The sequence below is a fragment of the Bombina bombina genome, chromosome 2 (assembly GCF_027579735.1).
Source record: "Bombina bombina isolate aBomBom1 chromosome 2, aBomBom1.pri, whole genome shotgun sequence".
In the NCBI taxonomy this organism is placed as follows: Eukaryota; Metazoa; Chordata; class Amphibia; order Anura; family Bombinatoridae; genus Bombina; species Bombina bombina.
The window spans coordinates 1253803889-1253829179 of record NC_069500.1 but is presented as its reverse complement, the minus strand read 5'-3'; positions in this window follow the sequence as shown (position 1 = coordinate 1253829179).

Below are 25291 nucleotides of genomic sequence, written 5' to 3'. Positions count from 1 at the left end.
CTTTTAAACCCATTTCATGTGGTATGGAGGAGTACAGTAATACCACATCATCCGTGAGCCAACTATATCCCTCTTTCAACTCAAAATTCTCAAGTAACTTCAAAACATGAGTACTGTCTCATATATAGCTGTGCAATCTAATAACCAGGGTCTGTAGGAATGAATCTAACCAGCCTGAGAGAGGTTCAAGAAATGGCCCAATCCCTGATAGTATGGGCCTACATTTCATATTGTTAAGATCCTTATGCACCTTAGGCAATTGGTGAAAGATTGTGGTTACAAGATCAGATACATAAAGACCCATAAACGTCTTTTGATCCAAAATACCCATTTCTAAATCTTCATCCAAAAGGAGCATAAGTTATTTTCGAAATATCTTGTTGGGATTCCTGCTAAGTCTTTCATATGAATCAGCATTACTACACTGCCTTCCTTATCTGCATTTTTAATGACTATTGATCTATTAGATTGCAATGATACAATAGCTTTTCTCTCCCTCCTAGTAAGGTTAGGTCTTGTAATCGGTTTACAATCCCTAACAGTATAATATACATACTCACTCAAACACATACTGACACACATATACACACACAAACTCATGCACACATACATACACAAACACATGCACATATACACAGACAAACACTTACAGACACACATACACACACAAAAACACATGCACACATACATACACAAACACATGCACATATAAACAAACACATACAGACACACATATACACACACAAACACATGCACACATACATACACATGTATACATATACACACATATGCAAGCATAAATACATCCAGACACATATGCAGACAAACACATGAACATACACAAACATATGCTTATATACACACACAAACATATGCACATACACAAACACATGCACATATAAACACACATACATATTCACATACACAAACACATGCCCATATACACACACAGACATATGCACATACACAAAAACATGCACACATACACAAGAGGGAGTTAATGCACAGCTTAGCAAACACCCCAAAGAAAGACTACAAGAAAAAAACTGCTAGCAGCTTGCTTTCTGTGCAGCGCTCTTTCTTTTTCCCAGTTGCTTTTCAGTCACCACAAGTTAAAAGGACACTAAACCCAAAAATGTTCTTTCATGATTCAGATAGATAATACAAATTTAAACAACAATCCAATTTACTTCTTTTATTTATTTTGCTTCATTTTTTAGATATCTTTAGTTGAAGAAAAAGCAATGCACATGGGTGAGCCAATCACATGAAGCTTCTATGTGCAGCAACCAATCAGCAGCTACTGAGCCTATCTAGATATGCTTTTCAGCAAAGAATATTAAGAGAATAAAACAAATTAGATAATAGAAGTAAATTAGAAAGTTGTTTAAAATTGCATGCTCTTTCTAAATCATGAAAGAAAAAATTTGGGTTTAATGTCCCTTTAAGTGACCTCTAGTGATAGTTGGATAAAATGCATTGATTCTGCTTTAGCAGCAGTGGGGCACTTTAAAAAGATGGGCTTGATATCTTTTTAACCAATTTAGTCATGTATCTGATCTCCACATCGGAAATAACGATAATAAGACAATTTTAATTTAAACTGATTAGCAGTCAATTGTATATATGAAATAAACCAAAGTAAATTTAAGATAATAGAAGTCTTTTTGCAGAATGCATCTGTTTGCAAAAATGATTTAGTTAAACAGTCAAATAGCTACCACCAATTTTGTGACAGACCTAAACCTTGGAGCAGTGTTGTTGACAAATTTAAGTATATCACAATACTGGCAAAAGGTTACATACATAATACAACTTATTACTCCAAATCATTTTTGTTAACAAAACAATGCTGTTTTTACAAATAACATAAATATGTTCATTTTGGTTGGGATATTATAATTTCTGTAACTTTTGGTCAGAGGAGCCTAAACTCTTCTGTATAATGGACCAGAAACTATTGGCACAATTGTCATCACATGATACTCACACAATTAGTATTCATCTATATGTGAAACTTAGTATAATGATGAGTGGGATACAGATCATTGAGATTCACAGTATTTGTTTAGAGTGATGATACATAATCCCAATAGATTTTGAATAATAGGTTTGCAATACTAAGATGTTGAAATCTTTCCATTTTCCTCAATTACAATATTGATGTTTAGATATGGTGGACTGAACATTAAGATATCCTATGTATACAAAGCATGATGACGTACAGTACTTGTTGGTTACACTGCTCTTTTACACATTTACTCATCCCTATTGTTATGATGAATTAAGTGTCACATACCTTGGGGGTTGAACTAGTATACCCCAAACGCAGTTGATTTTATTAATCTTTATGGCCCTATCTATCACCATAGCATGTCCCTAAAAGCTTACCAGAGAGCGGTAGGGCTGTGAGCTGAAATCCAGGGCTGTGATAGGAAGCAGAAGCTTAGTGCTGCTGACAGTGTGGGGTGCGTTGTGTGCATCCCTATGTCAGAGCTGGGTAAAGGAGGGGGCTCTAAGTTCAGATCTCTTTTGATAAAAGTGCCAACTGTGTTACCTGTGACACAAGTGACCCTCCAGTTGTTTTGGTGCAAAAAAATTATGAAGATGCCTACTTCTTCCCTCTCAGTGATGTTATCAACTTGTTCCTGTTATCTGCCTGCAACACATCTTTTGAAAAGTTGGTTCCATCTATATTCAAGGTAAACTACTTTTTATTATATATCATAGCCAAGTCCAAATGGATACAGTGGAGTTGTTAAATGTTATTAGTGCTCTGTCACAGCAAATTAAATCCCTGACTCACATGCAAGAGCTACAAGCTTGTCAGTTAAATCTGCTACCTCAAGTTGAAGGACTTCAGGCTTAGTCATAGTCTGCTGCAGGAATTAATACCTCTTTGTTCTGGAGGACAAGTACTTAATTTTTATGTTTTAATTGACATAATTTTATTTACTACAGCCTTTAGATAGTATTGCTGCTGTTGTATGATTTGAGTTAATAAATATTTTATTATAGTTTTGTTGGTATATGTTAAAAATAAGTCTTACTTGGTGCATCTCTTTTGTTGTTTTGTACAGAGTATCTGATTTTGACCTTTTTGAAGAAGGAGTAATTTGTAAGAGGTTAGTAATCACAAAGGTAAATAGTATATTAATATAACAGTGTTGGTTATGCAAAACTGGAGAATGGATAATAAAGGGAATATATATCTTTTTAAACAACACACATTCTGGAGTAGAATGTCCCTTTAACAATGCACATAATGATATGCTGTTGTCTTAGGAAGCTATCTATTCAGGGGTATTAACACCAGAAGCATTTTTTGATTGTGATTACTGAGATGACACATGGATAATAATGGTCAACCTATAGAAATCATTATCTTCTGAAAACAAGAGCAAGTTGTGATCAACCCCTATGCTTTCCATAAGATATAAGAATTTTATATATAATTTTTTGATAGTAGAATGGGTCAGTGTCCTCCTGTAAGAATACATATATATAACTATACTGACACCATTTTGTTTTAGACTCTATTTTAAGATGAGTTCATTATATTTCTTCATAATGTGTTTTATTAAACATATGCTGACATTATATTTTAGTTTCATATGTAACAATTGTATCTCAAGAGTGGCCTTGCTATGTCCTGGCGATGCGCCCAGATACACAGTTATCTAAAACTGTTAGTTTCACAGTAAACTCCTTATTCCTCCTTATTTATTTTATTGTTAATGAAGTTCTTTGTTCCAAGCATACTGTGTTAGATGGTGTGGCTATGATTACGTCATTGTTTAACCCCATATACTGTAACCATTGTCTATAAAAGTATTACAGTGATTGGACTTTACTTGCTGGCTATCTAAATGCTGTTCACCGGTGAAGGTGTAGAATACTGCTAAGTGTCAAGTGACACCCCCGGCTATAAGATAATGCCTAACAATTCTGGTGTCAGCGTGGGATTCACACAGGGGTAAGTAGATAAATGTTTTTATTCTGCTTTTCCCTCTGTGAATCTAAACCTAAAGTCTGGACGGCATTAGTGATATGTAAATGTTTAAAGTCCCTTTATAAGGGGTTAAACTCCCCTGGGTAGGTTTGAGTCCTGCCAACAGTTATAGCGAAAATTATAGCGTGAGTTAAAAGTCTCACCTAATTTGTTTGCAAGATAGAGTCTTGCGATAACAGAAGTTAAGTATTTCACTTTAAGGGTTTTAAAGGGCTAAATGTCCCTATATAAGCATACAGTATACTTTAGTTTAAATATAACTGGAGCTGAATGGGCACTTGATGTTTTTTGCTTAGTTGCTTATTTCATTGCTAATCTTATTGTGTTGTGAATGTGGCTTAGTGATAAGTGTTGCAGCTGCTTGTTGCATACTGTGCTCATGGGAAAAGTTCCTGACTCCCTGTACATAATGTTGTAATGTGACATGACAGGACATATCTTAAAAAGTAGCTTGGTATGTGAAAACCCTTTCTTTTTGTTGTCTTTTTGTTGTATGGTCTTTGCAGTAACGAAATGGAGAGTCTGTGTATTTTATCTGTAGACGTGTTTGTGTGTCTGATGTTTCACTGTGTCCAGTGTTATGTGTAAAAGGTTTACTCCCCACTAAATATCTGAGGATTTATTATCCTGTCTAAAAATAATTTGTTAAGGGACATGTTTACAGAGCTCAGGGCTAGCGTTAGAGTATCCTTTTTATCCTCCCTGTGGCGCAATTTATTACCTACTACTCTCTGGAGACCATCTGTTATCCTGCTCGTCGTGCCTACAATTGGTGAACACTGTGGGAACTGCATCACATTTCGGATCCACTTGCTAGGACAAGTTTACCAGTTCCAAGCGACTCTTTGGACCCGGCCTGCTGTCACTGCACATTGGTGCATTTTACCATGTGAGTAGGTTCACTGTTTACCTGCATTTCCATTCTTCTGGTCACTCTGATTTGCACTATGTGGCGCCCTCTGTCTCTTGTTTTACAGAAATTTTGATCTTGTATCAGGGCACGACACACCAGAGGAGCTGCCTTGGAACTGTTCTTGGTTCTTTATCACTCTCCACGCTCTTGCCTTTGGACAAACTTCCACCTTTTTATCACCAGGACATTCCTTATATTAATTTTACTTTAACTCATTTTATTTTTTTATTTAGACATTTTCCATTCTTTTTATTTATATTTTTATATTTTTATTTTTATTTTTTCATTACCTTTATATGAGGATATTTACTATGTTCATTTCAGTTTAGTTCATATCGATACTACATTTTTATATGTAGGATTTTTAGCTTAAATTTTTTATTAATTGTGTTCTGTGTTATTTATGTGTGATATTTGTGCTTATATATTTTCACTCTGACCATTTTGTGCTATACTGATCTTATTAATTTTTATCACATTTATTTTGATAATTTTTGTTCTATTTTTGGCGCCTCTTATTGATACCAGCTGGTTTCCTCTTTTATGTTGGCTGTGTATCTGATATTTTTTATTTTGGACAATTTTAGATACATTTTAAATTTGGTGGAGTTCATCTTCTCGTATTTCTAATGTCCCTGCTATGTTTGAAATATATGTTTTCCTTAAAGAGATAGAACGTTAATAAAATGTGTTTTCTCTGTCTTTAAAAGTTTGATGTATGTTAAAATTGCTTAAGAATAAATGTTGGGGAGTGAATTCAGTGAGTGAAATATTTACAGTATGCAAGTTGAGATGAGCGTGTATTTCTTACAATCCTGCAAAAGCTGACCTTGGTGCTTCTTTTAATCTGTGTTTTCTGACTGGTAATTATTCAGGCTAAAGCTGTGTGTGTCATTATTCAGGCTAAGGAACCTGTTTGAGGCATTTAAAATATATTCGCATAGATTACGAGTTTTGCGTTAACAGGGGTGCGGTGCTAACGAGCAGTTTATGCTCACCGCTCACTTACAGACAGCGCTGGTATTGCAGGTTTTTACATCTCACCTCAATACCAGCGCTGCTTACGTTAGCGGTGAGCTGGTAAAACGTGCTTGTGCACGATATCCCCTTAGGAATCAATGGGGGAGAGTCGGCTGAAAAAAAACCTAACACCTGCAAAAAAGCAGCATAAAGCTCCTAACGCAGCCCCATTGATTCCTATGTCTACACCTAACACCCTAACATGAACCCTGAGTCTAAACACCCCTAATCTTACACTTATTAACCCCTAATCTGCCTCCCCGACATCGCCGACACCTGCATTATATTATTAACCCCTAATCTGCCGCTCCGGACACCGCCGCCACCTACATTATACTTATGAACCCCTAATCTTCTGCCCCCAAGATCACCGAACCCTACTTTATATTTATTAACCCCTAATCTGCCACCCCCAATGTCGCCGCAACCTAACTACATTTATTAACCCCTAATCTGCCGCCCACAACATTGCCACCACTATAATAAAGTTATTAACCCCTAAACTTAACCCTAACACCCCCTAACTTAAATATAATTAAAATAAATATAAATAAAATTACTACAATTAACTAAATTATTCCTATTTAAAACTAAATACTTACCTATAAAATAAACCCTAAAATAGCTACAATATAACTAATAGTTACATTGTATCTATCTTACGGTTTATTTTTAGTTTATAGGCAACTTTGTATTTGTTTTAACTAGGTACAATAGTTATTAAATAGTTATTAACTATTTAATAACTACCTAGTTAAAATAAAGACAAATTTACCTGTAAAATAAAACCTAACCTAAGTTACAATTACACCTAACACTACACTATAATTAAATAAATTAAATAAATTAAATACAATTAATTACAATTAAATAAAATTATCTAAAGTACAAAAAACCCCCCACTAAATTACAGAAAATAATAAAATAATTGCAAGATTTTTAAACTAATTACACCTAATCTAATTCTATTGGCTGATTGGAACAGCCAATAGAATGCGAGCTTAATCCTATTGGCTGATTGCATTAGCCAATAGGATTTTTCCTACCTTAATTCCGATTGGCTGATAGAATTCTATCAGCCAATCGGAATTGAAGGGACGCCATCTTGGATGATGTCACTTAAAGGAACCTTCATTTGTTGGGTAGTCGTCGGCCGAGGAGGATGCTCCGCGTCGGATGTCTTGAAGATGGACCCACTCCATGCCAGATGGATGAAGATAGAAGATGCCGTCTGGATGAAGACTTCTGCCCATCTGGAGGACCACTTCTGCCCTGTTGGATGAAGACTTTTCCCGGCTTCCTTGAGGACTTCGGCCCAGTTGGGTGAAGACGTCTCATGGTAGGGTGATCTTCAGGGGGTTAGTGTTAGTTTTTTTAAGGGAGGATTGGGTGAGTTTTAGAGTAGGGTTGTTTGTGTGGGTGGTGGGTTTTAATGTTGGGGGGGATTTGTACTTTTTTTTTACAGGTAAAAGAGCTGATTACTTTAGGGCAATGCCCCGCAAAAGGCCCTTTTAAGGGCTATTTGTAATTTAGTGTAGGGTAGGGCTTTTTTATTTTGGGGGGGCTTTTTTTATTTTGTTAGGGGGATTAGATTAGGTGTAATTAGTTTAAAAATCTTGTATTTTATTATTTTCTGTAATTTAGTGTTTGTTGTTTTTGTACTTTAGATAATTTTATTTAATTGTAATTAATTGTATTTAATTTATTTAATTATAGTGTAGTGTTAGGTGTAATTGTAACTTAGGTTAGGTTTTATTTTACAGGTAAATTTGTCTTTATTTTGACTAGGTAGTTATTAAATAGTTAATAACTATTTAACTATTGTACCTAGTTAAAACAAATACAAAGTTGCCTGTAAAATAAAAATAAACCCTAAGATAGATACAATGTAACTATTAGTTATATTATAGCTATCTTAGGGTTATTTTTATAGGTAAGTATTTAGTTTTAAATAGGAATAATTTAGTTAATTGTAGTAATTTTATTTATATTTATTTTAATTATATTTAAGTTAGGGGGTATTATGGTTAGGGTTAGACTTAGGTTTAGGGGATAATAACTTTATTATAGTGGGGGGTTAATAAATGTAGTTAGGTTGCAGCGACATTGGGGGCAGCAGATTATTAATAATATTAATAATGTTTGCGATGCGGGAGTGCGGCGGTTTAGGGGTTAATATATTTATTATAGTGGCGGCGATGTCCGGTTCGGCAGATTAGGGGTTAAAAAATGTATTTTAGTGTTTGCGATGTGGGGGGCCTTGATTTAGGGGTTAATAGGTAGTTTATGGGTGTTAATGTACTTTTTAGAACTTTAGTTAAGAGTTTTATGCTATGGTGTTGTAGTGTAAAACTTTTAACTACTGACTTTTAAATGCGGTACCAGTCTTGACAGGAGGGGGTCTACCGCTCACTTTTGGTCAGACTCGTAATACCGGTGCTATGCAAGTCCCATTGAAAATATAGGATACACAATTGACGTAAGTGGATTTGCGGTATTTCCGAGTCTGGCCAAAAAAGTGAGCGGTACACCTGCAAGGCTCGTAATACCAGCGGACATTAAAAAGCAGCGTTAGGACCTCTTAACGCTGCTTTTTAAGGCTAACGCCAAACTCGTAATCTAGCCGATTGTTTTTGCAAGTGAACTAATTAAGGAATTTGTAAGTGTGATGATGGGTGTGATTTTAAGTCTGGTAAATACAAAAGAGAGCTCTTTCTGGCAAGTGATAATTAGGTTGATTTAAGTATGTCAAAAAATTATGCAAGGAGTTTGTGAAAAAAGAGAAAATACTATACGCTGTATGTTATTAAATGTATCTAAAGTATTTGGGTCTATTTCTTTTGTAGAGTAATTAAGTAGTTTTAATATATGTGGTAACATATTGTTGTGTAATATTATTTACGCTGTGATGGCTCTCATTTAAATATATGCAGGTTATGATACACTAAAGAAGTAGAATTTTAATGGTAAATAATACATATTATAAATGGTCAGCCCTTAAAGGGACAGTACACTGTAAAATTGTTTTTATGCTGATGTATTTTCAATGATTTGTTACACCAGCTGTAAAGTATCAAATGTAGGAGAAAATGCATTTGCAGGTTTATTTGTATATATAAAATATATGCTTTTGTTCTTTTAATCCAAAGCCTATTACAATGGGTTTAGTTTCAGGTAATAGCATATCTCATTGTCTTTATCTGACATTTGTCTAGAAAACCGAAGCTCAGTGCTTAGACAAAGCAATGGAGAATTGTCATTTTATTACTTAACTATCCTTTACCCCATGGAGAGTGTAATTTCTTCTTCTGGCTGTGGTTACTAAGGCTATTCAATAGATGAGACTCCAGTATACAAAGGTTTTATATAAGTGGGTATACCACAGGCTGAATCAGCTATTTCAAATGACAAAATAGAGGTGAATGAGCTATTTGTAAACAATTAAATACACTCCATCAGGTAAGATGGATCATTGGGAACAATTTAAAGGGTAGAGCATTTTTGGGTAAACTGTCCTTTTAATCTATTAGTGTCAATTATTATTATTATTATTTTTAGAAATTTCATTTTGTTGTATAAAATTGTTATATTTAGTCAGAGAGCTGCAAAAATGTTGAATATCAAATTATATATAATAATTAAATCAAATAATTGTGTAGTTATTAGAATCTCTATTATATTAAAGTATAGCATAGCATGTAACGGCTACGTGGCTGGTTACTGCCGCCAATAGACTGGATTCTAAAGCTTTTCCAAAATTATTTGTGACAAACATGATTTTTTAACAGTGGGTTTGCCCTGTGCATGCAAACAGAAACCATAGAGTAGTAGCAATGCCATTATGTTCTGACCTTTCCCAGAATATAGTGCTTAGATGTTTGTGTGTTTTCCTAGTGCAACTAGAGTTTATTGATCAGGGTAAAATTTACAAAACCAGGGCATGAAAGGTTGTTATAGAATTTGAATTATTTGTAGTGTTTTGTAGTATTTTTCAGTGCTGTGTTTCAATGAGTGTAAGTATATGTGCTTGCTTTCAAGTTGATTGTGTTTGTTAAAAGTTTGTGAGGGCTGTTAATGTTTTTCGTAGTGGATAGTTGTTTTAAATGATTTCTTAGAGAATGGTTTTTATGTTTTTATTTTTTAGAGTATGTGTGTGGAAGGGTGCTGTATGAATGGAATATTGAATATTGAGGTGTATTTGATTTTGCCTGATTTTAAGGATACTACTTCTTTTAAGAATGCATGAATTGTCTTTTAGTTTGCTGTCATATTGTGTTTGCGTGACACATAGGGTGTTTCACGCGAACAAAGGGGTATTGATGAGTATCTTTTTTTATGTGATTTGCGTGATTGTTTTTAAGTAAGAAAATGTACCTACAATATCATATGTATGCAGGCGACACCCAAATCTACTTCTTTGCACCAGACCTATCTCCTTCCTTGCTAACCACTAAGTCACTAAGTATCTTTTTCACATCTCTTCCTGTATGTCCTCTCACTACCTCAAGCTAAATCTCACCAAAACTGAGCTCCTTATTTTCCCTCCTTATGTCAAAATCTCCACCCCCCCCAATCTCTCTCTAACTGTCGACAACTTCATCATTACCCCTACCCCGCATGCCCGATGTCTTGGGGTCACACTTGACTCAGATCTTTCTTTTAACTCCTTGCATTCAGTCCTTAGGTAAATCCTGCCACTTCCAACTTAAAAACATCTCTAAAATTAGACATTTCCTTACACAAGTCACAACTAAGATTTTAATCTACTCTCTCATCCTTTCCTGCCTCGATTACTGCAACTCTGTCCTCTCTGGTCTCCCCAGCTGCTGCCTAGCTCCTTTACAATTTATAATGAATGCCTCTGCTAGGCTCATCTTCCTTACACGTCGCACTTCATCTGCTGCACCTCTCTGCCAATCCCTTCACTGGCTTCCTCTTGCCTCCAGGATTAAACACAAAATTCTCACTCTGACATACAAAGCCCTCAACTGCATTGCTCCCCCCTAAATCTCAGACCTTGTCTCCAGATACTCTCCCTCCCATCCCCTTCACTCTGCTCATGACCTCCTACTCTCCTCCTCACACTCCAGCTTACAGGACTTCTCCAGACTGGCTCCCATCATGTGGAACTCTCTGCCTCGCTCCACAAGACTCTCCCCTAGTTTTGAAAGCTTCAAGTGCTCCCTAAAGACTATACTGTTCAGGAATGCATACAACCTACACTAACCTTTCTTTATACAGTTTCCTCTCCTCCATTGCTATCCCCTTGAACCCCCTTAGCATGTAAGCCTAAGAGCCATGCTTTTTGTAGTTCACCTTCTTTAGAGCTGACTACAACAGTGCGACTCTTGGCAGGGCCCTCTACCCGTCTGATCCCTATAAATATTTCTATGTATTCCGCAGATGTTTATAGCACTGCAGAATCTGTTGGCGCTCTACAAATAACCGTTAATAATAATAATATTTAGACAAGTTGTTCACAAAATATTTGTAAATTTGCAGGATGAGATCATGGAGCTGTATACATAAAAAAAAATAACACTAACTAAATGATTTTTGAGTATTTCATATTTAGGTAAATCTGTACACATAAAATTCCATAGTTCACTCTCCAAAAGATTGAAGATTAAAAGGAAAGAAAACCTTTTAAATAAAGAGATGCCTGGCGCCTAGGTGAAGGAAAGAAAAAGAAGATAAAAGACCCTTTGTCAGGTTTTTTTAACCACCATACTGCAGTAAAAATTGCTGAACTATCTTTTGGATCCATTCTTTGCATTCCCCGCTGGTACCAGCCCCAGAACTGGACTCTGGGTAATCTATGGCTTTTTCCTATGATGTGTGTCTTCAGAACATAAAAACTATGCTTCTCTGGACTGTGCCTTGACTGTTGGAAGTTAAGGGCCTGTTACGCTGAGTCATCCACAGCTAAATTAGGGGAATATTGTTTTAACTTGTGTACTTATATTGCTTGTTTTGTATTCTCTTTTAATTGTGTTATTTTTATTGATCATATTAGTTATAAGAAGTCATATAGCTTTGTCTGCAGAAAAGTATGCCTTATTTGTATTAGTACATATCGTAGTTTATGTACTTAAACAAAGTAACCTTCCAGATAAGTGTAACTCTAAACCTTGCAGTATTGTAACCTATTGTATGGCCCACTGAGTATAGAGAATATGTTTGCACCTTTATAGATTAAAGAAAATGCTGCAATATCTCAGAATATTCTAGACCCTTCACCATTGTAGAACACAGAAGGCCCCCCCCCCCCCCCCAATGTTTCTATACTGGATATATGTGTCTTACAATGGAGAAAGGTATGAGAATAAAAAGTTTTTGTAGGAAATTCCCATTGTAATCATTCCGTAGAGTATTGTCAAACTACTCGAAATAAAAGAGTGAGGACACGTCTCAGCTAGAAATTTATATCAATTATACAGAGAAATATGAGTTTTGGGAGTAGTATAATTATAATGGTATTGATATATTATCTACGTTATTGGATCTGTGTTATGAAAGCAAATTTATTTTCACTTTATTAATTGGTATGGTATTTACTATTTGAGTTTTGTAATTCCAGGTGTTTGTCAGTGAAAGGAATTTTCTTACCATAAAGATGTGTTTACCTTTAAAAAGATTGTGTAGTTTTAATAATGTTATGATTGTATTCTTTCCTCATACAGGAGTGCGAGAGAATTTAGGTAGCATAAAATAATTAGTAAATTAGTAGTGCTTATACAGCTGATCCTACTAAGATCATATTTGGAGAATAAACATTACATATAGCTTTGCAGAATAAAACAACACTAGGTTATTTTTTTAGTAGTTCAAAGAGAAAGTGTGAAGGAATTAATGTTAAAGAAAATGTTTTTATTGCCTGTTTTACTTTTCATTTTTGTTGCAGGGCAGGCCTTAGCACAAGTTACTTAGTATAGCCATACAGCCTCTTGATGAAGTCTAGCAGATTTGCATGCTTAGTATTCATGTTTAAGGTATCATTTAAATTGTATAGAGAAGCTGTGTTATTCTCTGTAAAAGTATAATCAATGTATTTAGTTTATATTATATATCCACAATGTTTTCCTGTTTTTAAATGACATAGGTTAAGTTAAGCTGTTAAAGGAAATTGTGATGCTTGCAAAAAAAGTGAAAGAGGTTTTGTTGGGCATAATTGCGATTGTATATGGGTGCATGCTCATCTTGTGCTGTTTTGTTTCCTTCTTAGACTCCTTCTGACTCAAGTGTCGGTTGCTATGAGAATCCATCTGTTTCCCTTTTCTACCCCATGAAAAAAACATTGTACTTCCAGCATGTTCCTGCTGATGGACACTTTCTCAGGTGCAAAGCACCCCTACTGCAAATGGACTATGATATTGAAGCAGAGTGTCTGAGGGAGGTGGAGCTCTAAGGACAAAGACTGTTCTTAAAGTTATCAGAGGCCACTCAGAGATTTTTGTGCTGTTCCTATGATATGCTTCCCATGCGGAGAGTGTACAGAGCAGGGACCTGTCTATGCTATTTGGGGATGCTAGCTACGCAGGTTAGGAAATAAATGCAGTGTTGTTTGGGGGGTAGATAGGGGGCTTGTTGGGTCTTTGTGCAGATAGACCAGTAGTTTGGGGATGCTAAGAGGTAGACAGAGAGTATTTGAGAGACCATACTCATGTTTAGAGACATATTGTGCCCTATTGGCCTATTTGGCATTTTAATATTAGTTAACTATTAAAGCAGTAAATGTGAATGAATTTCTCTAAAATATTCGCACATAGATTCATGTTACACCATAGTATAAGGCTTATATTGTTGTTAATAGATTTACTAATTTTCTGTGCCTTTTATATAGTTGTTTAATTTTCATACTATGTTATTCTGTTACAATAAAAGGGTGGAATGAAAGAATATATATCTATACTGACATCATTTTGTTTTAGAATGTCCCTTTAACAATGCACATAATGATATGGTGTTGTTTTAGGAAGCTATCTATTCAGGGGTATTAACACCAGAAGCATTTTTTGATTGTGATTACTGAAATGACACGTTGATAATAATGGTCAACCTATAGAAATCATTAGCTGCTGAAAACAAGAGCAAGTTGTGATCAACCCCCATGCTTTCCTTAAGATATAAGAATTTTATATATCATTTTTTGATAGTAGAATGGGTCAGTGTCCTCCTGTAAGAATATATATAACTATACTGACACCATGTTGTTTTAGACTCCATTTTAAGATGAGTTCATTATATTTCTTCATAATCAGGTAGATTACAAGTTATGTGCGCTATAGGGAATTTAACGAACGCAGCAAAAGTTGCGTTATTTCACCCCCTATAGCGCAGCCATTACACGCTTTCAAACAGCCGGCTTGTGTGTGCGATATGGTTGTGTTGAGCTCCATACCGCACACAATTCAAGCGCTGTTTTGACATGCTTGTGCACGCTTTCCCCATAGACATCAATAGGGAGAACAAATAAAGCTCGGAATGAAAAGCTCCGTAACCCAGCCCCATTGATATCTATGGGGAAAAAAAAGTTATGTTAAAACCTAACACCATAACATAAACCCCTAGTCTAAACACCTCTAATCTGCTGCCACCAACATCGCCGACACCTACATAATGTTATTAACCCCTATAGAGCTGTTTGGGGGGGGGGGATCAGAGAGGTTGGGGACTAAGGGGGTCCTTTACAGCTTAACAGATATTTAAAAAAAAAAAAAATTAAGGAAAAAAAAAAAAACCTTTTATTTTAGTACTGGCAGACTTTCTGCCAGTAGTTAACATGGCGGGGACAATTGTGGGCTGGAAGAGAGATGTTTGGAAGGGATCAGGGGGTGGGATGTGTCAGGTGGGAGGCTGATCTCTACACTAAAGCTAAAAATAACCCTGCAAGCTCCCTACAAGCTATCTAATTAACCCCTGCACTGCTGGGCATAATACCCGTGTGATGCACAGCAGCATTTAGTGGCCTTCTAATTACCAAAAAGCAACACCAAAGCCATATATGTCTGCTATTTCTGAACAAAAGGGATCCAAGAGAAGCATTTACAACCATTTATACCATAATTGCACAAGTTGTTTGTAAATAATTTCAGTGAGAAAATTAAAATTGTGAAAAATTTAACATTTTTGGTGGCATGAAATATACCAATATGGGCCTAGATCTAGATACTTGGGGTTGTCTTCTACACTACACTAAAGCTAAAATTAACCATGGAAGCTCCCTACATGCTCCCTAATTAACCCCTTCACTGCTGGGCATAATACATGTGTGATGCTCAGTGGCATTTAGCGGCCTTCTAATTGCCAAAAAGCAACACCAAAGACATATATGTCTGCTATTTCTGAACAAAGAGGATCCCAGAGAAGCATATACAACCATTTATGCCATAATTGCATACGTTGTTTGTAAATAATTTCAGTGAGAAACCTAAAGTTTGTGAAAAAAATTGTGAAAATGTGAACGATTTTTTTATTTGATCGCATTTGGCGGTGAAATGGTTGCATGAAATATACCAAAATGATCCTTGATCAATATTTTGGGATGTCTTCTAAAAATATATATATACATGTCTAGGGATATTTAGGGATTCCTGAAAGATATCAGTGTTCCAATGTAACTAGCGCTAATTTTGAAAAAAAAAAGTGGTTTGGAAATAGCGAAGTGCTACTTGTATTTATTGCCCTATAACTTGCAAAAAAAGCAAAGAACATGTAAACATTGGGTATTTCTAAACTCAGGATAAAATTTAGAAACTATTTAGCATGGGTGTTTTTTGGCGGTTGTAGATGTGTAACAGATTTTGGGAGTCAAAGTTAGAAAAAGTGTGTTTTTTTCCATTTTTTCCTCATATTTTATAAAAAAAAAATTAGTAAATTATAAGATATGATGAAAATAATGTTATATTTAGAAAGTAAGTTTAATGGCGAGAAAAACGGTATATAATATGTGTGGGTACAGTAAATGAGTAAGAGGAAAATTACAGCTAAACACAAACACCGCAGAAATGTAAAAATAGCCCTGGTCCTTAAGGGAAAGAAATTGAAAAATGGCCATGTCCTTAAGGGGTAAAAACTAAATACTTACCTGTAAAATAAACCCTAAGCTAGCTACTATATAAATAATAGTTACATTGTATCTAGCTTAGGGTTTATTTTTATTTTACAGGCAAGTTTGTATTTATTTTAACTAGGTAGAATAGTTACTAAATAGTTATTAACTATTTACTACCTAGCTAAAATAAATACAAATTTACCTGTAAAATAAAACCTAACCTGTCTTACACTAACACCTAACCTTACACTACAATTAAATAAATTACCTAAATGAAATACAATTAATTTAATTAAATACAAATACCTAAATAACAAACAAAAAAACACTAAATTACACAAAATAAAAAACAAATTACAAGATATTCAAACTAATTACACCTAATTTATTGGCCTTTCAAAATAAAAAAGCCCCCCCCCAAAAAAAAAACAAAAACCCTTGCCTAAACTAAACTACTAATAGCCCTTAAAAGGGCCTTTTGCGGGGAATTGCCCCAAAGAAATCAGCTCTTCTACCTGTAAAAAAAAAATACAAACAACCCCCCCAATAGTAAAACCCACCACCCACACAACCAAACCCCCAAATAAAACCCTAACAAAAAAAACCTAAGCTCCCCATTGCCCTGAAAAGGGCGTTTGGATGGGCATTGCCCTTAAAAGGGCATTTAGCTTTATTGCTGCCCAAACCCTAATCTAAAACTTAAACCCACCCAATAAACCCTTTAAAAAAACTAAAACTAACCCCTGAAGATCCACTTACAGTTTTGAAGAGCCGACATCCATCCTCAACGAAGCCGGGAGAAGTCCTCAACGAAGCGGCAAGAAGTCCTCAACGAAGCCGGGAGAAGTCTTCATCCAAGCCGGGAGAATATTCCTCCAGGTGGGCAGAAGTCTTCATCCAGATGGCATCTTCTATCTTCATCCATCCAGCGAGGAGCAGGTCCATCTTCAAGACATCCGGCACAGATCATCCTCTTCTTCTGATGACTCCCGATGAATGAAGGTTCCTTTAAGTGACGTCATCCAAGATGGTGTCCCTTAGATTTCGATTGGCTGATAGAATTCTATCAGCCAATCGGAATTAAGGTTGAAAATATCCTATTGGCTGATGCAATCGGATTGAACTTCAATCCTATTGGCTTATGCAATCAGCCAATAGGATTGAGCTTGCATTCTATTGGCTGATTGGAACAGCCAATACATGGAGTGCAGAATTATTAGGCAAATGAGTATTTTGACCACATCATCCTCTTTATGCATGTTGTCTTACTCCAAGATGTATAGGCTCGAAAGCCTACTACCAATTAAGCATATTAGGTGATGTGCATCTCTGTAATGAGAAGGGGTGTGGTCTAATGACATCAACACCCTATATCAGGTGTGCATAATTATTAGGCAACTTCCTTTCCTTTGGCAAAATGGGTCAAAAGAAGGACTTGACAGGCTCAGAAAAGTCAAAAATAGTGAGATATCTTGCAGAGGGATGCAGCACTCTTAAAATTGCAAAGCTTCTGAAGCATGATCATCGAACAATCAAGCGTTTCATTCAAAATAGTCAACAGCATCGCAAGAAGCGTGTGGAAAAACCAAGGCGCAAAATAACTGCCTATGAACTGAGAAAAGTCAAGCGTGCAGCTGCCAAGATGCCACTTGCCACCAGTTTGGCCATATTTCAGAGCTGCAACATCACTGGAGTGCCCAAAAGCACAAGGTGTGCAATACTCAGAGACATGGCCAAGGTAAGAAAGGCTGAAAGACGACCACCACTGAACAAGACACACAAGCTGAAACGTCAAGACTGGGCCAAGAAATATCTCAAGACTGATTTTTCTAAGGTTTTATGGACTGATGAAATGAGAGTGAGTCTTGATGGGCCAGATGGATGGGCCTGTGGCTGGATTGGTAAAGGGCAGAGAGCTCCAGTCTGACTCAGACGCCAGCAAGGTGGAGGTGGAGTACTGGTTTGGGCTGGTATCATCAAAGATGAGCTTGTGGGGCCTTTTCGGGTTGAGGATGGAGTCAAGCTCAACTCCCAGTCCTACTGCCAGTTTCTGGAAGACACCTTCTTCAAGCAGTGGTACAGGAAGAAGTCTGCATCCTTCAAGAAAAACATGATTTTCATGCAGGACAATGCTCCATCACATGCGTCCAAGTACTCCACAGCGTGGCTGGCAAGAAAGGGTATAAAAGAAGAAAATCTAATGACATGGCCTCCTTGTTCACCTGATCTGAACCCCATTGAGAACTTGTGGTCCATCGTCAAATGTGAGATTTACAAGGAGGGAAAACAGTACACCTCTCTGAACAGTGTCTGGGAGGCTGTGGTTGCTGCTGCACGCAATGTTGATGGTGAACAGATCAAAACACTGACAGAATCCATGGATGGCAGGCTTTTGAGTGTCCTTGCAAAGAAAGGTGGCTATATTGGTCACTGATTTGTTTTTGTTTTGTTTTTGAATGTCAGAAATGTATATTTGTAAATGTTGAGATTTTATATTGGTTTCACTGGTAAAAATAAATAATTGAAATGGGTATATATTTGTTTTTTGTTAAGTTGCCTAATAATTATGCACAGTAATAGTCACCTGCACACACAGATATCCCCCTAAAATAGCTAAAACTAAAAACAAACTAAAAACTACTTCCAAAAATATTCAGCTTTGATATTAAATAGTTTTTTGGGTTCATTGAGAACATGGTTGTTGTTCAATAATAAAATTAATCCTCAAAAATACAACTTGCCTAATAATTCTGCACTCCCTGTAGAATGCAAGCTCAATCCTATTGGCTGATTGGATCAGCCAATAGGATTGAAGTTCAATCTTATTGGCTGATTGCATCATCCAAGATGGTGTCCTTTAGATTCCGATTGGCTGATAGAATTCTATCAGCCAATCGGAATTAAGGTTGAAAAAATCCTATTGACTGATACAATCAGCCAATAAGATTGAACTTCAATCCTATTGGCTAATCCAATCAGCCAATAGGATTGAGCTTGCATTCTATTGGCTGTTCCAATCAGCCAATAGAATGCGAGCTCAATCCTATTGGCTGATTGCATAAGCCAATAGGATTGAAGTTCAATCCGATTGCATAAGCCAATAGGATATTTTCAACCTTAATTCCGATTGGCTGATAGAATTCTATCAGCCAATCGGAATCTAAGGGACGCCATCTTGGATGACGTCACTTAAAGGAACCTTCATTCATCGGGAGTCGTCGGAAGAAGAGGATGCTCCGCACCGGATGTCTTGAAGATGGACCCACTCCGCACTGGATGGATGAAGATAGAAGATGCCGCCTGGATGAAGACTTCTGCCCGTCTGGAGGACCACTTCTCCCGGCTTGGATGAAGACTTCTCCCGGATTCGTTGAGGACTTCTTGCTGCTTCGTTGAGGACTTCTCCCGGCTTCGTTGAGGATGAATGTCGGCTCTTCAAAACTGCAAGTGGATCTTTAGGGGTTAGTGTTAGGTTTTTTTAAGGGTTTATTGGGTGGGTTTTAGTTTTAGATTAGGGTTTGGGCAGCAATAGAGCTAAATGCCCTTTTCAGGGCAATGGGGAGCTTAGGTTTTTTATTTAGGGTTTTATTTGGGGGGTTGGTTGTGTGGGTGGTGGGTTTAACTGTTCGGGGGGTTGTTTGTATTTTTTTTTTACAGGTAAAAGAGCTGATTTCTTTGGGGCAATGCCCCGCAAAAGGCCCTTTTAAGGGCTATTGGTAGTTTAGTTTAGGCTAGGGTTTTTTTGGGGTGGGGGGCTTTTTTATTTTGTGTAATTTAGTGTTTTGTTTTTTATGTAATTTATTATTAACAGTAGGTTTTCTTTAAATTTATTTTAATTATATTTAAGTTAGTGGGTGTTAGGGTTAGACTTAGGTTTAGGGGTTAATAAATTTAGTATAGTGGCGGCGACGGTGGGGGCGGCAGATTAGGGGTTAATAAATGTAGGTAGGTGGCGGCAATGTTAGGGGTGGCAGATTAGGGGTTAATAATATTTAACTAGTGTTTGCGAGGCGGTTTAGGGGTTAATATGTTTATTATAGTGGCGGCGATGTTGGGGGCGGCAGATTAGGAGTTAATAAGTGTAGGTAGGTTTGCAGCGACATTGGGGCAGTAGATTAGGGGTTAATAAATTTAATATAGGTGTCAGCGATGTTGGGGGCAGCAGATTAGGGTTTAATAAGTATAGTGTAGGTGTCGGTGATGTCCGGAGCGGCAGATTAGGGGTTAATAAGTATAATGTAGGTGTCGGCGATGTTAGGGGTGGCAGATTAGGGGTTAATAAGTGTAAGATTAGAAGTATTTAGACTCGGGGTTCATGTTAGGGTGTAGACATAAAGTTAGTTTTCCCATAGGAATCAATGGGGCAGCTTTACGGAGCTTTACGCTGCTTTTTTGCAGGTGTTAGGCTTTTTTTCAGCCGGCTCTCCCCATTGATATCTATGGGGAAATCGTGCACAAGCACGTACAACCAGCTCACCGCTGATTTAAGCAGTGCTGGTATTGGAGTGCGGTATGGAGCACAATTTTGCTCTTCGCTCACTTCTTGCTTTTTAACGCCGGGTTTATGAAAACCTGTAATACCAGCGCTGTGTAGGTAAGTGAGCAGTGACAATAAAATGCAAGTTAGCACCTCACCCCTCATAATGCAAAACTTGTAATCTAGCCATAAGATAGCTACAACATAACTAATAGTTATATTGTAGCTAAGAGCTAGATTACGAGTTTTGCGTTATGAGTAAAAATGCAACATTAAGGCACATAACGTTGCTTTTTTACTAACGCTGCTATTACGAGTCTTGTAGGTACAGCTGTCCCGCACACTTTTTTGGCCATACCGCAAATTAACTTACACAATTTATGTGAAGTCTTTTTTCAATGGGACTTCCATAGCTCTGATATTCTAAGCTTTTTTTTTTAGGCCTAAAAGTGAGCGGTACAGCCTATCCCGCAAGATTCGTAACGCATTCTAAAGTCAGTAGTTATGAGTTTTACACTACAAAGCTGTAGCATAAAACTCAGAACTAAAGTGCTAAAAAGTACACTAACACCCATAAACTACCTATTAACCCCTAAACCGAAGCCCTCCCGCATCACAAACACTAAAATAAAATTTTATATAAAAATATTATATTAGTCACAGCACCACTGAAAAGTTCTGTCTATAATTAACAAATCAAATGAAATGAAAATGAAAAATCCTGTTAATATGTAGGGTGCAAGAGTCTAGTAAAACCTCCAATTCTACCATACAATAATAATAACAAAAAAACTCAGCACACCTGAAATGCAAAAAATACAACAAGATTTTATTATAGAGTATCTAAATACAATTCTAAAACCTGAATCCAACCCTTTCAACCCATCCACTCATGCAAAGCACATTCATTCATAAAACAAACTGATTCGACTCAGGCGTCCCTGGAAGAATCAAAAGAAGGCTCTCACAAAGACACTGCTCTTGTATATTCAAGAGTATATCCTAGAAAGTTCATTTGAAGATGGACAGTCCCGTAAACATACTGAACTTTCAAACTTGTATCCAAATGATTATTCTTTGATGTAAGCTAATAGACAAAGTTGCTGTGAAAATTTATTTTTACAATTAGAAACATATCCTCTTAAGCATGAGGTTTAATAAGCATTTCCACAGGCTGTGATAATTATGTTTCTTTTAGCAAGTGTAAGCACATCTATATGTTAGTGCATATTGCAAAAAAATGTCAAAAAGCCGTTAGTTCGTCCAGCATAAGTGTAAAAGTCAATCTGTATTCACTCTCAACCTACTCCAAGGCTCTTTCAAAGTTCCCCTTTATCGAACCACTCATGCGGTAGGGTTATATTCAGCCTGAGTATCGGTGTGTGGCAATTCTAACAGTTGATGTCACAACCTATGCGTAACATATGCAGCGTCTCCCAGCACTATTGTGTTAGTATATTAGAGCGTCTCTAATGCAGTGGAAGCTGTAAGTTAAGACAGCATATGTATCACCAATCATCTGTGTGAGCTGGTATTACGTCTGGATTAGTATGGAAACTGGCCAGTTAAAACATGCATGTTAATTAACTTTTATGATACTTGCAGTTCCATGTCCTCTCGAACAGATAGGAGTGCCCCCGACTTTAATCCACTCGTGCGGACGGGAAAACAAACACCACCTGTTATGATTTCATTGTGGAACAACGGCTCTGTTGGTAATTCTTTGTCTTTAGCATCAAAAGGCCTTGTATCGGGAAGCAGTTCAGTGAGCAGCCTTTACACTCCGACGCGCGTTTCGGGACTCCGCCCTTTTTCAAGGAGTATACGTCATCATGTAAACGGCCTCTTTTAGAAGGGCCAAAATGTGATTCTATTGGTGCATTCATGCACACCTTTCAAATACGTCACCCATTCAAACCGCAATGTGAAACATAAACAGTGTATCTAAATCTGTATTTAAACCAACTAAGTGTAACATTCTTACTTCGTGAAACTAGTATTTCTTAATGCAGCAACGATGCAAGAACATATCATAATCGCAACATGTTAATTTAAATCTATACATATGCAGGATAATTCTCAGTGTGCCTGTTTTTTATTACTTAGATATATTAACGCTATCATGTAATTAACAGGCCTCTCTGTAAGGGATCAAATTCTCATAAAGCTAAAGGGGTATTTCATTAATTTCAATCTGTAAATGCTGCAATAGCCCGATACAGAGCCATATAACATATTTATTAAATACAGACTGAAGTTGTATTGAAAAAAAGGGGGGCAAAATAAATATCTACAAGGTAATAAATCTATCTGGGCATTTTGGATATTTTTTGTATTCATACATCCTAATGGGCATTTTACCCACCTTAGTTGAATCATAATCATACAAAATGACCCCAGGAGATATCTCTATTGAGTCCCCTAGGGGTCAATGTGTCCAAGTTTCTTATCCATTGGGCTTCTTTCTTAAATAGTGCTTTTTGTCTATCCCCTCCTCTCCTAAAAGGAGGGACATCATCTACTATTTGGAACCGTAATTGGCTTTTGTTATGGGATGCCATTGTAAAATGATAGGCTACTGGTGCATCCCAGTCTGAATTGCCTATGGCTGCTTTATGCTGTCTGATCCTATCTCGGACGCATTGTGTGGTCTCTCCCACATAGGCAAGCCCACATGGGCATTTAATGACATATATCACGTGACTTGAGTTGCATGTATATGTACTTTTAATTCCTATCTTACGTCCAGTGTGAGGATGTGTCACATTGTCACTTTTTATCATGGAATTGCATTGTGCACAATTGTAACAGGGGAAGCAACCCTTCTTCTGTAAAGATGGAGCAGGATTTCTAGTACCTAGATCAGCTCTAATGAGTACATCTTTGAAGTTTCTATTTCTCTTGTATGAGAAGAGTGGTGGATCTTTAAAAATATCTGCCAACTGTGGTTCGTCTTTAAGTAGATACCAGTGTTTATTAATACAGGTTTTAAGTTTTCTACTGTGAAACCCATATTGTGTGACCAGGGGTACAGAGAATTCTTTCCTTCTTTTAGGTTTAGGTTCAAGAAGAGTAGCTCTCTCAATCTGATCTACTCTTTCCAGATTCTCTTGTATTACTTGATTAGGATTTCCCCTTTCCCTAAATTTAGTAGCCATTTCATCCAATCTAACTTGTAATTTATTGGGATCTGATACAATTCTCTTAGTTCTGAGTAGCTGACTGTATGGTAAACTCCTTATAGTATTTGGAGGGTGGAAACTGTCAAAGTTAAGTAAATTATTGCGATCTGTTACTTTTGAAAATATATCACATTCGAGTTTACCTTCTTCAATATATACCATTGTATCCAGGAAACTAATTCTCTCTGCATTACTTTCCATGGTAAATTTTAAATGATCTGTTTTCGAGTTGAGGGTCTCTAAAAATTGTCTAAGAGTGTTTTCATCACCTACCCAAACCAGGAATACATCATCTATGTATCTATACCAACATTTTATGTTTGTCTTGAATAGTTCATCCTCATAGACAAACTGTTCCTCAAATTTTCCTACAAAAAGATTTGCATATGTAGGGGCTACATTAGAGACCATTGCGGTCCCTTTGGTTTGTACATAGAAGGTGTCTTCAAACATAAAGTAACTCTCATAAAAAATTATTTTAAATAAATCAGATATCAATCTTCTTTCTGAAGGTGTAAATAATCTTTCTTTATCAATGTAATAGAAGACACCTTCCATGCCCAATTCATGTGGGATTGAGGTGTATAAGTTTGAAATATCCATGGTAACCAGAAATGCATGGGTAGGTACCCTAATCTGTTTGATTTTATTTATGAAATCAGTGGTGTCCTGTAGATAGGATTCAATACTCCCCAAGAGCAGTCTAATTAGAGTGTCTAGAAATATGGCAATAGGTTGAAAAATTGAATCTGTTCCTGCCACTATTGGGCGGCCAGGAGGCTTATTCAAATTCTTATGGATCTTGGGTAAGATATAAAACACTGGAATAATAGGATGTTGATTGATTAGAAATTTCATTTGTTTAGATGTGATTATATTCATTTCATTTGCCATCTCTACTATTTCCAGTATTTTATTCTGTATCCTTTTAGTTGGATCAAAGTATATCATTTTGTAATTATCATGATTCAACAATTGAGACAAAATTTCATTTCTATAATCATCACGATCCATGATAACAAGAGCCCCGCCCTTATCCGCTGATTTCAATACAATTGTTTTGTCACTTTGTATCTCAGTCAATAATTTCCTCTGCTCTATTGTTAGATTGTATTTGTGTCTATACTTAAAGTTTCTGCGCATCATTTCAAAATCTCTCTTCACTAATATAATATATGCTTCAACTGCTGAATTAGTGGGAGGAGGATTGAATTTACTCTTAGGTCTAATATCCTTTAGATGAAATTGAAAGGCTGAATTATCTCCTTCTATATGTTCAATAGGGTTATTTGCAAAGTAACTCTTAAGTCTGATTTGTCTAAAAATCTTTGGAGATCACATTCAATTTCAAAGAAATTAGGCTGTGTAGATGGTATAAATGATAAACCTTTTTGTAAGACTTTCAGAGTTGCTTCATCAAATGACCTTTTTGATATATTTACCACTAAGCTCTCCTGTTCTATCGTCTGTACTGTCTGGTTGTCATTCGATAATTGATTTGACCTCGATTTCCTATATTTCCTAGCCATAAGATAGCTACAACATAACTAATAGTTATATTGTAGCTAAGAGCTAGATTACGAGTTTTGCGTTATGAGTAAAAATGCAACATTAAGGCACATAACGTTGCTTT